Source organism: Microcebus murinus, chromosome 2 (assembly GCF_040939455.1).
Source record: "Microcebus murinus isolate Inina chromosome 2, M.murinus_Inina_mat1.0, whole genome shotgun sequence".
NCBI lineage: Eukaryota > Metazoa > Chordata > Mammalia > Primates > Cheirogaleidae > Microcebus > Microcebus murinus.
The window spans coordinates 69,855,052-69,869,323 of record NC_134105.1 but is presented as its reverse complement, the minus strand read 5'-3'; the positions used below and the strand labels follow the sequence as shown (position 1 = coordinate 69,869,323).

Here is a 14,272-nt window from a genome sequence, read left to right as displayed (position 1 = left end):
TGTTTTTAATTCACGGTGTTGGAGATTTATGAACCTCAATGGAAACTTAGTTAAGGTAAAAGCAGAAAGAGAAGTAATAGTTCCTACCTAAATACTGCCTACTTATCCCTCCACCCCCCTAAGAACCCCCATGCCCCCATTAACTCGGGTATAAACTAAGTGCCTAGTGGGCATTTCATAGCTACTTGTCAATTGCTGCTAATATAATGGAGCACAGTCTTTATTTTCAGAGTTGACATAAACTTAAGGGAGAAAGGTTTGCCCCACTATCCTCTCCACTGTGGAGGATGAGAGGCCGAATTTCTCATAGTCCCCAAAAGCAATGAAAGTAATTGCAAGATTTGCAATCTCACAGCCTCTGGGGAGTAAGAAATGTCACTTCCAGTATAAATCAAGTTTTGAGGAATGCTTTTAGGGTGCTAGCCTGAAAGTCTTTTTTTCCAGGGCTGAAGCTCAGCCTAGATGCTTGAATACGTAGTCATTCAACTTTATCTACTCTGCCAAATAGGTTTAATAAATCTCCAATCTGAGGCTAATATTAGGTCTGATTATTATTAGTAAGTTCCAGAGAGATTTTTCTGGTAGAAATTATCATGAAAGTGCAAAGCCCTTCTGCTAAGTATCATTAAGTAAAACCAGCCTTGTGGGACAGGTTTTCATATTGTATTACACACGGTACTGCTAGACTGAGGAAAGAAACCTGAAGGAGAATCTGGGAAGACAATGCAGATGTTAAACATCTACAGTTTTAGTGTCTATTTAGGGGATTTCTGTCTCTCAAACCATCAAAATTAAGGCTACAAAAGAAAGAGTAATTTTTGTCTCTAAATCAGGCAGAGAACATTTTAAATACTAATTCCAATACTAGTTTCTTTATTCTAGTATCTTAAAACTAAATGAGTTAATTTTATTGAGTTGTATTTAAAATTTCATCGTTATGATCAATTCACCTTGTGCACATATGAAAAACATTTTTTAAAAAATCATTAAAACTATAATAGTAATTAAAATGTCTTGTACAGAAAATGGCTGCAGATGGGGGTGGTTAAAGAAGACCAAGTTTCAAAAGATGTAATGCTCCTTGAGGTTAGTCAAAAAAACTCAGTTAAACCCAATGTGGAAAGAAATCCCATAAACAAATAATACATTTTAATTCCCTCATTTTCAATTTGTTAATAATTTGTAATAATCAAAACACAGATCTTAGTGGGCTACAATTAAGTTATGATTTGTCACGTGCAAGTACATTTTCTACCCTCAGCCTTAATTTTCCCATCTACAAAGAAGAGAATTAAGCCAAATAATATCTATTTTTCCTTTTAAAAATGATTTTCTTAAACAGAACACATAACACACAGATCTATAATGAATTATGGTACTTTCAGTATTTTCCAAAAGTATGTGCGCTAAAATGAAATTTTAATTTTTAAAACTAATGTTAGAAATTTAACCAGACACATGTTCAGATATCACTGAGTGATTCTCCAGAGAATCCAGGTAGTTTTTGTGTAAAGAAGGAGGGAAGGATGGATAAAACTTTGAATATAAATCTCTAGGCTACCAGGGGCCTACCTTTTAGGAGGTGGTTTTAATGTTTGGGCTCTAATTGTGTGTGGACCGAGGTCTTTACACATGTCCTGGTGGATTGGAGTGGGTGGCAGTGCATTGCCAGAGAGCTTTGTTTGCTTATGTTGTGGTTATAGAAATACAAAAGCGATAATGGCTAACAGTCTCTCTTCTGAGGGGCAGGGAGTAAATACATTCTCTGTAATCAAAATTCAGGTGTACTTTAACCACAGCGCCACCTCTGGGTAGTCTTTATTTCTGCATTCTTTGCATTTAGCAGTCCCTTCTCATCTGGGCAGCAAGATTTGCGGTCTGAAAGTGCCTACTTGTGTGATGTAGCAGTGTCAATCTTTTATTCCCACTTATGCTACACATAAAAACAGCGTAAACACACAAATTCGTTACAGATAAAGGAGTTGTGTATGCGGGTATTCTTCAAACAAATATAAAATCAATGTTTGAAGTAATACTCCTAGAATACAGTAAAATTGCCCAACTCAGAATGTTCTATTGTGCCCTGCAGTTCAAGAAACCTCTGCTGAGTCACACATTCATCATTCAGCCTACTTATCTACAATGAGAAATAAAAATACTGTGCTTTGGAAAAGAAAGATAAAGTCAAATTGTTTCTTGCTTGAATCCTAACTAAATGTAGGAATCATACTGATCCTAGATCAAGTCCTCATTCCCCTTGCTCGCCCCAGAATTATTTGCCTCTTCTTCATTTAAGTCCTTCGGTCATAATCATTGTCCTACTCTCCAAGTGACAGTTGTCTGAGAATCTTCCATGAACTGCCAGAGGTTCTGCACAGACCCACGTTACCTTCAATGCCTGGAGAAAGTCCAGCCTATTTGATGCTGATGTGACAAGCTCCAGGACAATGTGCCCCAGCTTTTTCTCAAGAAAAAAAAATTTTTTTATCTTTTTAAAGTCACTGCAAAACTGTTTTTGAAGGAAGTCCTTTTAGGAAGGAAAAAAATTTTTTTAATATGCCCACCTTTATTGCTGCCATCACAGAGATCCCTTGCAATTAAAAGATTCCTCCAAAGTGAATCTGAAAAGCTTGAGTCTAGGACAACAATTGCAAAGTGTGAAAGGTATGGAGATAAGAGGGAACTGTAGTTACCAATAGAGAAAACCCAAAGAAGAGGAATGGCAGTGAGGTCCTCTGCCAGTTTTTTTGCATTGTTGTGGGCTCAGGCATGGGACGTATCACACAGCAAGTGGAGTCAGGAATGCTTAAGGGATGCTGCTGCATTTAAGAATAGAAGTTTAGGCCGGGCGCTGTGGCTCACGCCTGTAATCCTAGCTCTTGGGAGGCCGAGGCGGGCGGATTGCTCAAGGTCAGGAGTTCAAAACCAGCCTGAGCAAGAGCGAGACCCCGTCTCTACTATAAATAGAAAGAAATTAATTGGCCAACTGATATATATATAAAAAATTAGCCGGGCATGGTGGCGCATGCCTGTAGTCCCAGCTACCTGGGAGGCTGAGGCAGAAGGATCACTCGAGCCCAGGAGTTTGAGGTTGCTGTGAGCTAGGCTGACGCCACGGCACTCACTCTAGCCTGGGCAACAAAGTGAGACTCTGTCTCAAAAAAAAAAAAAAAAAAAAGAATAGAAGTTTACATCAAACTCAACATCTCCAAAAGCCTGTATTTCAAAGAGTTATATCTTAGCTTTAAAATATTGATAATAATACTTTGAATTCATGCCTGCCTTTGTGTTACTATTTCTCAAAATCCCTTATAAATACCTCACTCAATGTTTCATGGGATAAAGGGGTAGATATAGTAGTTGCCTTATTAGATAATTCTTGTTTTTCTTTTTTTGTTTAAAGCAATCCAGATGACTGCATTTGGTAAATACCCCACCAAATTATGTTAATCAGCATTTAGGAAGTTCTATCATAACTCCTCTTTTGAGGGTATTATAAAAGCATAGTCAAGAAGTTGATTTTATCACAATAAAAATAGCAGATCACTGAGGAAAATAAAACAGCGTCGATATTGAGATTGGAAATATAATTTAAGAGGTAGAGATTGCTTTTAATTATTCTATTTGATTAGGACTTTGGAAGCTCCTGGTGATAATGGAAAAGGTAGAAAAGATGATGGCAGAGAAGAAAACACACTGTGACCCAGCATTTTGTCTGATGTAACAAGGCCACTTTAATATAGTGACAGGAAATGACTCATTTTCTTCAAACAGGTTTACTAGGGTAAGAACAGGACCTTACAAATCCCCCAAATTTGCCTCAGAACTATCATCAAATCTTGATAATATGAATCTCTTTCACAGTGATGTTATCATAGAAAAAATTATTTGGCTTACACTATCTGCTTCTAGGACTGAATTCTGTCAACAATATTCAAAAGCACAAGTGATATCCTGCATGTATCACTGCAAATAAATTATCAGATTATATGTGAGTATATGTTCATTAGGGTCTTCTAAATGGTCTAGTGAATCAAAAGGCAATGCTTAGTAAGTCTAGTTAAATCTTCACATGGATAAATTTAATTTTGTAATAGTTACAAAAGTGGATATATATAGGTGACTGGGCCATTTGTATGTATGTGAGGTGGTTATTACTAAGAATATATATTAAAATTTAAAATCCAGTAGAAAAAAGCAATTTCATTTCAAATTAATTATTATTCCTCTCCAAGACTATGGAAATAAGCACTTATAGATAATGAAACTAAAGCATTAAGACTTAATTCACGCTCCCTTGTGGTCCCACTAACTATTCTTAGTAAAAAAAAGGCCACAAATTCAGAAATTTCAAGTGTCCCAAACCACAACTTCTTTTGTTAATGTCACTTTTAATTATAATATTGATATAACTAAGCTTCTCTTCTGTGTAGATTTGTAATAAAATGTAGTATTTTAAAGGTATAGAAAAAGTAGAAAAGATGATGGCAGAGAAGAAAACACACTGTGACCCAGCATTTTGTCTGATGTAACAAGGCCACTTTAATATAGTGACAGGAAATGATTCGTTTTCTTCAAACAGGTTTACTAGGGTAGGAATAGGACCTTACAAATCCCCCAAATTTGCCTCAGAACTATCATCAAATCTTGATAATATGAATCTCTTTCATAGTGATGTTGTAACATAGTAATGTTATAACACTGGTTTTTATTTGCACAAGAAAAAAGTTGATGAAAATATGATAATGTTTATTCATCTAATTGTAATGAATGACCTTTTTGGAATTAGGGGAATACAATCCATAGCTGTCCATAGACTTGAGAAACACACATTTCTACTCTATACACTGCCATAAATTTTTTAGAATAAAAAGAACAACCAGATATGGATTTTTTTAAATAATAAAATTGGATAACTCAATTGACTAAAATGTGTTCCCTCCACGCAGAGGTACACATTATAACGTCGTCATTTATATTTCTCAACATAAATCAAATTTCATAATAAAATTGTTTTTGATGAATCACCACTTCTTTTCTAGCTTCAAAACATTCTGACAGAGAAAGCAAATTTGTCGATTTCTCTGTGTGATAAGAAATCACTGAAAATATATTTAAGACCTTTAGTCTAAGATAATAATTTTTTGGAAGTTTCCTTTAAAAGGAAAATATTCCAGTGAAGCCATTTTCAAGGTTGGGAAAACAACTGAAGAATAAAATAGACTTTCTTTTCAGCGTTTTTTCAGAGCCATCTGCTGTGCTCTCTGGCAAAAAGGCCAGGAGAAGTCATTACAGAACAATACTCTGGAAACAATTTGCTTCAGAAAAAAGAAGGAAAACTTAAACAACACTACCTTTATACATGTTTGTTCTAATTAGAGGGTTAAAACAGCCAACCATTGTACCCAGATGCCTCTCTCTGTCCTGTTTTTATTGCTTTTCTCCACTGAGATAACATTTAACACTGCATTGAAATTCCTACTTACTGCTTGTGTCCAGTAGTAAATCCTAGCACATTATTAGAATATCTGCCTGTTATCAGCTCAGTCAGGGAATGAATTATTGACTATAACTCATTGCTGGGCAGACTCCATATGACACTCCAGTGAAGTTTTGATAATTTCTAGAAGTCATGGTAATTTATGGAAGGGAGTTTTGATTGATCTCCCACCACCTATTTTGCACCTATCAGTAAATAGGACACATATCGATGGCCTACTTGACTATATTAACAGTATAGGGGAATTCGCAACTTAAGCATTTCTCTTTTTGTTCCAGTACAATTTCTATTGAAATAATAACTCAGTTTCTATTAATTTTTGTCTGTGTGGTTTCTTCATGGGAGTGGGGGATCACAGATCTCAACTATTGAATGCATAATATCACTATTCTTATAATTATTTAGATATATTTTAGATATATTCCTTATTTGTAGTTATACCAGCCTCTGCCTTTTGGAAAGAAAGCCCTGAGACCACTGGAACAGATGAGGGTAGAGTGAAACAAATACTGAAAGACTTAAATGGGTCTCTTCAAGTGTTTGGATATGGCTGACAGAAGAAAAGTGAATTTTCTGGAATAATGGACAGTAGGCAAGTTATTATTTTTAAAAAGTTTATAATATATTTGATATAAAAGTTACAGATATAATTTAATATGATGTAACTGTCACTTTGAAGTTCATTTGTCAGAACATTAAATAACAATCACCACCAATCACAACTCTCTTTTAGTTTTAGGTTTATTTTCCTCCTGTCTCATTTTTGCTGAGTTCTCCAAATTCAATTATTTTTCAGGGTAAACTCCACCAGACCAGTTTTTCCTTTATTTCTTTACTGACTTTTCATTATTGTGATTTGATTATTGTTTTATTTACTACAACAATTGCTTTCTAGAAGAATAACCAATATTTTCAACTCTTAATATATGCTATACAGAAAACAATATAATAATTTAAACTGTAATGGTTATTTCCTAGATGACATTTAAAACATCTCAGTATTTCTAGAAATTCCAGCTTATTCCTAAATAGTATTTAGTAATATGATGCAAAAATAATGGTGTTTCTTTTGCCAGAGCAGTCAAGATTGGGGTGGGTAACTTGACTGAACACTTGGTTTAAAGAAAATAATTCTTTCTTCATTTTATTTTAATTTAGTAGCTTCTAGCAGTCATCTAAACAATCTTAAAATTAAAAGATAATGTTAATGGGAGAGACTGTTGTCATAGGATAATGGTTTCCTGCTGCTAGATTAATGCAGTGGCAATAATACTGGAGCATTTATTGAAAATAAAGGCAAAGACAAAGCCAGGAGATTTATTTTTAAAGCAGGTGTCATGGATCCCATGACACTGTTATATTACAATGACTTTGTTTCAATTTTGCCAAATGGCTGATGGAGAATGATCTCTTTTCCTGATGGGTGTGGGGTGGCAATGACCCTGGCCATATCCCCACGTCTGGAGAGCACTTGCTTTCTGACCAGAGGAGATTGTTGTGTGAGTCTTCCAATCAGAAGACAGCTTGGAAAGGCTATGCCATTTAAAGAAACAAACACCCCCAAATGCACAAATAAATGTATCCTTGACACACACCCACATACACACACAAAAAAGCAACCATCTACTTCACAGGGTAATCAGTTGTCCTAGAAACACTAATAAGTCCTCACACCGGCACCCAAATGCATTGCTCTCCAGCAAGCCCCAGGAATATCCTACAGGACAAAAGCTCTGTCTATGGATGTTAGCTATTGCAGCCAACTGTCCTGGACTTATCTTCTTTGAACACATATGATAATTAGGGGTGCAGTATATTAATAGATGTCTCCAAGTAGCATCCTCACAGGAACCCTGTGGTAGTCAGAATCTTAAGATGGCCTCCAGATTCCCGCCCACATGTGTGCATGCCTCTACAATGCCTTCTCCTGGAGTGTGGGTAGAAGTGCTTTAATCAGGTGAGCACTTGGGAAAGAGAGTCTAGAGGTCAGTGATGGAAGACATGAGGGAGATTCAGAGCTACAGAAGATGCTCTCCTGTCGGCCTGGAAGGGGCAGACCGCCATATGCGAGAGGACACATGGCAAGCAAGGACCTGTGAGCAGCCTCTAGTAGCTGAGAGCTGTCCCCAGCCAACAGGTAGCAAGGAAATGGGGACCTCAGTCCCACAACTTAAGGACATGCTTCCCTCCAACAACGAGTGATCTTGGTAGGGGACCTTGAGTCTCAGATGAGATGGCAGTCCCAGCTGACACCTCAATTTCAGCCTGGCAAGACCCTGAGCAGAGGACCCAGCTATGCCATGCCTGAACATCAACCTATGGAGACCCTGAGGTAATAAATGGGTGGTGTTTTAAACCACTAAGTGTATGGTAATTTGTTATACAGCATTAGAAAACTAATACAAATGCTGTGAGAAAAAGCCAAATAAGGTACTTTGTTGCCACCCCTTTCCCTCCACTAGGAATTATTCTCTTTTCTCCTTATTGTCCAATCCCCTTCCCTAGCAGAGCCTGAAGGCAAAAAGCTGGCCTGTCCTCACTGCAATCAGGATGTGTATCAGTCAGGGCTTGAGGTTACAAGCAAATGCTCAAGGGAATATATTAAAAGATATCAGGGGTTCCTGAATGAACATCAAGAATTCTTTAATTAATACCAGGCCTGAGGACCAGTCTGGGAAAAAGCAAGAACCAGAGGAGCTCCAAAGAGTTATGAAGTAGGAATTTCAACAGAGATCTCATAGCAGGAGAGTGGTTAGTATGGTATTGCCTAGACAAATGACCTCCAACTGTTCCCATTCTTCCTTGGGCTACCTTCTCAAGTTGCAAAACCCCTAAAGAGAGTCTCCTGTTGGGAATTCTCAGGTCACATGCCTCATGTTACTTATGCACATTGAAGTTGTTATGGACAGATGTTCAGGAGGGCAGTGGGGAAACCAGTCTGGTAGGCACAGGACATTGCAGGATCTGCATCAGTTGACTTACACAAATGTGCTTGTGGTTTTCCTTGTTGTTTTTACCTTGATGAAAAATTTTCTATCCCCTGTTCATTCATACATTCAAACATCATTTATTGAGCACCTACTATGGGCTAACCAGTGTTCAAGGTGCTGGAGATAGCACTAATGTCCTCCATATAATCTTTTTCTCCTATGGCCTCTGGTTTTCCTCCAACTTTTTTGCCTTCCCTTCTTCAGGTACTAGATTGGTTCTTCCTCCTCTTCATAACCTCTAAAGTTGTAGCACCCCAGGGCTCAATCATTGGCCCATTTTCTATCTAAACTCACTCTACGTGGTCTCATTCATAGCTGTGTAATACCTTCTATATACTGAAAATTTCAAAATGTATTTCTACAGTTCAGATCCCTCCCATGAGCTCCAAACTTACATATCTAACTGACTTCTCAAGTTTACCCTTTGGATGTTCAATGCAGATCTCAACCTTATTATGTTTAGGTCCAAAATAGAATCCTTCTTTTCCAGGTTTCCCCATTTCAGGAAAGGACAACTCCCATTCACCTGCTCATGCCAGAAAACTAGAGATCATCCTTGATTTCATTCTCTCCCTCTAATCTCCTACACATTGCATTGGCACATACCATTGACATTACCTTCAAAGTATATCTGGTATCTTATACCTCCCACCACTTCCACCGTTTGCTCTGGCCCATGTCAGCTTCTTCTCTCACACAGACTACAGCAGGAATCTCTTTATTAGTCTCTCACTTCCGCTTTTGTCTCCTGTGTCAGTTAGAATTGGTTTTGAATCTCTATAAAAAGATTAACAAAGGTTTGAGCAAGGTAAGTTTATTTGTGTCTCACATAAGTTTGGAAGTAACTATTCCAGCATTGTTTTGACAACTTCACAGTGTCACCAGGGACCTGTCTTTCACCAGGGCCTCCAGCTTTCACCTGTCTGCTCCCTCATCCCATTACAAGGTTTCATCCTAGTACACGACTTCCATCCTCAAGGTCATCTCATGATGAAGCTTTAGCTATTGGGTCCCCATTTCAACTCTAAAGGAGGAAGAAATAGAAGACGAGAGCTGCATTAGCTGTCTTTAAGCACTTTCCTAGACGAAAGGAGGAATGATAGGGGGTAAGCTTGTAGCAATTTCTGCCACATATCCCTTTAGTCAGTTCTTCCAGTTAATTTTTTTAAAAACATTATCAGATTATGACACAACCTTGCTTAACACCCTCCAATGGTTTCCCACTGTGCTCAGATCAGAATCTAAATCTGTTACACTCTCTGTCCCTCTCCCTCCGTTCTAGTGACACCGGTGACTCTGAGCTGCCACACACATTCCACCCCAGAGCCTCTGCATGTGCTGCTTCTGTCACCTGAAGTGTGTTTCTCTCCAATCTTGGCAGAATTTATCATCTCACTTCTTCAGGTATAGCCTTGCTCTGTTTCCTGATTTTACTCTTTAAAATGATGATTGTAGAGCTATTACCAGACTTCTATGGAGCCTAGAAATATCTATGGAGCTTCTATGGAGCCTTTGAAATATCTACCCAAATAATATCAAACCCATCCCATAGTAAATACAATTTGAATGCGCTTATATAATAATTGAATTATATAGCAATTGGCAAGTTAATCAGTCACCTTTTGTAGACATTTATTAATTTTAATTAGTATACTTTTGCTGTTGTACTTTTGTAAATTATTTTTCTTAAAAGATTATTTTTTTATTTTTTATTTTTTTCAAACCCTTGTGTCGAGGGCTGACTTTCAATAGATTGCAGCAAGGGAGCTGCTCTGCTACGTACAAAATCCTGACCCAGAAGCAGGTCGTCTACGAATGATTTAGCGCCAGGTTCCCCACGAACGTGCGTTGCATGACAGGCAAGGGGATGTTGTTGTACTTTTGAGTTTATATGGGCACAGGGCATTATGCCATAGGACATAATGGGTAAAACTCCCTCGGATTACTGTAAATTTTGCCCTAACCAACACACTAAAAATGTTCTGGCCACAGAAACTTCCTCATTTTGAAATTTTAATGAAAGATTATTAATAAATGTCTTAAAACTTATGTCGCTTCTACTATGACAGTTCAATGACCTAATAATGGTTGAGAACAGGGTTTCTTAACCTTGGCACTATTTGGGGCAGGATACGTCTTTGTTGTTGGGGGCTTTCCTGTGCTTCTAGCAGCATCCCTAGCCTCCACCTACTAATGCTAGTAGCAACCCTTTGCATCCCCAGTGTGACAACCAAAAGTGTCTCCAGACATCGCCAAATATCCACTGGGGGGCAAGAACCATCCCCAGTTGAGAACTATGGGTTTAGAAGCTAATGTTGCACACACTAATTTATTAACTTATAGGAGTGTGCCTTGGAAGGTTTCTTCAACCTGTAAAACTTTGTAGAATTCCAAGTTTTGAACCTCAGCTTTGACACTGATCTTGAGCAATTACTTAACTTTTATGATTTGAGCTTCCTCAATTTTAAAATGGAGGTAATGATACCTATTGTATCAGGTAGGTAATAAAATTAAATGAATTGCTATATGGAAAGAATCTAGCCTGGTGTCTGGCACACACTGAGAGGTTCAGTATTTGTTATTTCTCCTTTCTGAGTTAAAACAGAAAGATCGGAGCGAAAAGTAATATTTTAGTTATTTCTGAGATAAACTCAGCATGTGAGCAGGAGAATCTTGTTGGGTGAGAGACTGGGGGTGGGGGTGGGGAGTGTCCTGTCCAACTTCTCAGAAGCAGAATGGAATTTAGCTGCCATGGAACATGAAAACATGGAGCAACCTAAGAGTTGTCAAGGGCACAAGAATTCAATGTCAATTTTGAAATAGAAACCATCATTCTATCTGCCTCAGATATTCAAAATAAACTAAAAATCTGATAATGTCTCACCTCCCCCTCTGCTATCTCTGTGGTTCCAGCCACCATCATCCCTTTCTTGATTATTGCAAGAACCTTCTGTCTGGGGGTCTTTCTGCTTCTGCCTTACTGCTCTGGAATTTATTCCCACACAGCAGCCAGAAGAAGGCTTTTAAAGTGTCAATCAGATCATGTCCCTTTTCTGTTCAGAACCCCCCAATAGCATGCAGGTAAAAGCCCAACTTCCCCATCTGCCCCAATCTAAACTCTGATCTCATCTCCTACTATACTCCAGACGACCTGGCCTCCTTCCTACGTCTAAACCACACCTCACACATATCATCCTCGGGGTTTTTGTACTGCTGATGTTTCTACCTAGAACTCTATTTTCCTCAAAGCACAGGTCCTTTGCTCCTTTTAGCTCTTGGCACAAATGTTTTCTCATCATTGAGACCTCCCCTGATTCACCTACACAAAATTGTGCTCCACTGCCAATACCTAATGCATCCTGGCTCTGCTGTGCCCTGTCATTCTTACCCTGCTTTCTTTTCTTCATAGCCTGTCCCAACATCTAACATATACTTATTTATAAACACCATGAGGGCAGGGGCTTTGCTTTCTTTTATTTGACATTAGTCCAATCTGCAAATGCTTCTGAGAGGCTAGAATGATGGTTGAAAAATAGATCACTGATTTGGCAAGATGGCTCCTTAGGGAAGAGAAGTATCCACGGACTTCCTTCCTTTTTATGTCTCATTGGCTAAAACAAGGTCATGTGCTCAGCCCTAGACCAGTCCTGAATAAATTCCTGGGCTGAGGAGAGAAACACCTTTCCTGGAATCAACAAATCTCTGCCTTGAAAAAAATCAGGACTTGATCAGTAAAAAAGGGGGGCAGGGAAATGGCTGATGGTTAGGCAATAAACAGTGTCTGCCAATACTTTTTATTGTTACATAAAAATCCCAAACCTCATCACTTAGAGCTGGTACTATATTGGGCACATGTAGTAAAGTGATCTGCTGCTTTTTTGCTGTTGCCATTCATCCTGTGATGAACTGATTGTCAGGCATTTGTATATTATTAATTGTAAAATAATCACTCCCATCTCCAATAAGTTCAACACCCTAAAGAATTCTAAAACTAAATAAAGATGCTGTCAAGTAAAAAAAAAAAAAAAAGGAATTTTTTTCCTCTAAAATACTAGAGCCACCTGCTTGTCAAACTCAGAAGAATAAACACCGTTTGATCACATGCATAAAAGCTAAAAAGTTACTACTGACCCAATGTTAAGGGAAAATAATGCTGGGGAATTTTTATTTTTTAAAACATGTGTTCAAGAGAATTCTCCACGTGAGAGATCTTCTGGATCACTCATCTTCTGCTTCTCCATTCTCTGGTGATATCGCCCCTCACTTGGCTTCCTAAAGTTCCTTAAAGTTAAACATTCCATTGTTATGTGTCTCCAGGACCAAGACAAGTTACAGGAACTTGTCTCTCTTACTTCCTCTGACTCTGTTGCCATATATGGAAACTGTGCTTATAAAATCAGTGGGTGGGTGGGGTTGGGAATCGAAGAGTGCTGCCTTATTCACAGAAATTGTAATTCTTTGGGAGTAGGCCTGGCCTCATCCTCATAGTAATGCTACACTAAACATGCATTACCTCGACCTCAGGAATGCTACTTTGCCTCTCTTAAAAAAAATCTGAAAGCATCAAAAGCCACTGGAGCAAAACTGATAAGGCAATAATGGCAGAGGGCACACTCCGTGTAAGCAAAGCACTTTGCACAGTGTTCAGCACAGTACTGAGTAGGCCCTCAGTAAATGACAGCTCAAGGAACACAAGACACTTCTGCAAAGCATACAAAGGTGTCTTGTCCTCTGAGCTCTTTTAATTCAGTCTGAGATGAAAGAGTTAAAGGATAAGAAACATCTTAAGGCAGGAAGAGAATTTTGGCATGCCATTTGGATCAGCTGGAGAGTAAAGAGACAAAGGAGACATACCAGATGGCAGAGAATAAAATGGAAAATCTATCAAATTCCAAAGTCAGAGGAAATATTAGGGATCCTCGGGTCCAACGCTCTCACTTCACAGTGAAATCAATGAAGTGCAGAAGTCCAGGATTCAGTAGCAATCAGCCAGCAGAGTTGGTGGCAGAGCGTACCCTGGTCCCCAGGTCGCACTCCCCCACCTCACCTTTTGGCCCTCTATACCCCTCTCCAGAGCCAGGACGTGGTCCCCTTCACTTAAGGATACTTTGTCAAGAAAACAAGTATGAGAGCCCCAACAGACTGAACCCGATGCTCAACTCTGTCTTCTGAATTCATTCTTACATTGACCCTTTGCTTTTGACTGGAGGTCATTGGAAATGGTTACTTGGAACGATAATGTCGAGTGAGTGACAGACACTGTTGTTTATCTTTCCAACAAATCATTCACTACCATCCCCTTTCTCTTCTCTAGTGGAACCCTTGTTTTGTTCGGTCATCAAGGTGCCAATCGCTTTACAGGAACCTGGGACCCTGCACAGGCCCCGGAAGTGAATCATGATTGTTCTAAGCCTGGGGCTATCCTCATCAGTGATTGGCTTAGAAGAAAGCATGTGACCTCGTTCTGACCAATAAAGTGTGAGAGAAGTCAGCTGCAGGTTATTTCCAGGAAAAGTTTCCTTGCTGTTTATTAAAACAAACAAACAAAAAAGTAGTGGGGAAAATAGCCCTGTCTCTTCTGCCATTAGGTGTTGTTATGTGAGGATCAGATGCTTTGCCCTCCTGTCATCTTGTGACCAGGAAGGGAGTCACTAACACAGTGAGGCAAACGGGGTGGAAAGATAGTAAGAACTTGTCTTTAATGATGTCAGTGGGTCCATGAATTAATCAAACCGGAAACTTTGGGTCTCTAACTTATTATGTGAAGAAATAAATACCCCCT

At 38.7% G+C, this 14,272-nt stretch overlaps 1 long non-coding RNA gene across 1 annotated transcript; it reads right to left on the bottom strand.

Moving 5' to 3' along the window:
- Positions 1-9,288: 9,288 nt before the first annotated feature.
- On the bottom strand, positions 9,289-13,772 carry LOC142876857 (uncharacterized). The gene is made up of 2 exons (XR_012923686.1): positions 13,675-13,772; positions 9,289-9,514 (listed from the first exon to the last, which is right to left on the bottom strand). It is a non-coding gene; the product is annotated as an uncharacterized LOC142876857 (long non-coding RNA).
- Positions 13,773-14,272: the final 500 nt, after the last annotated feature.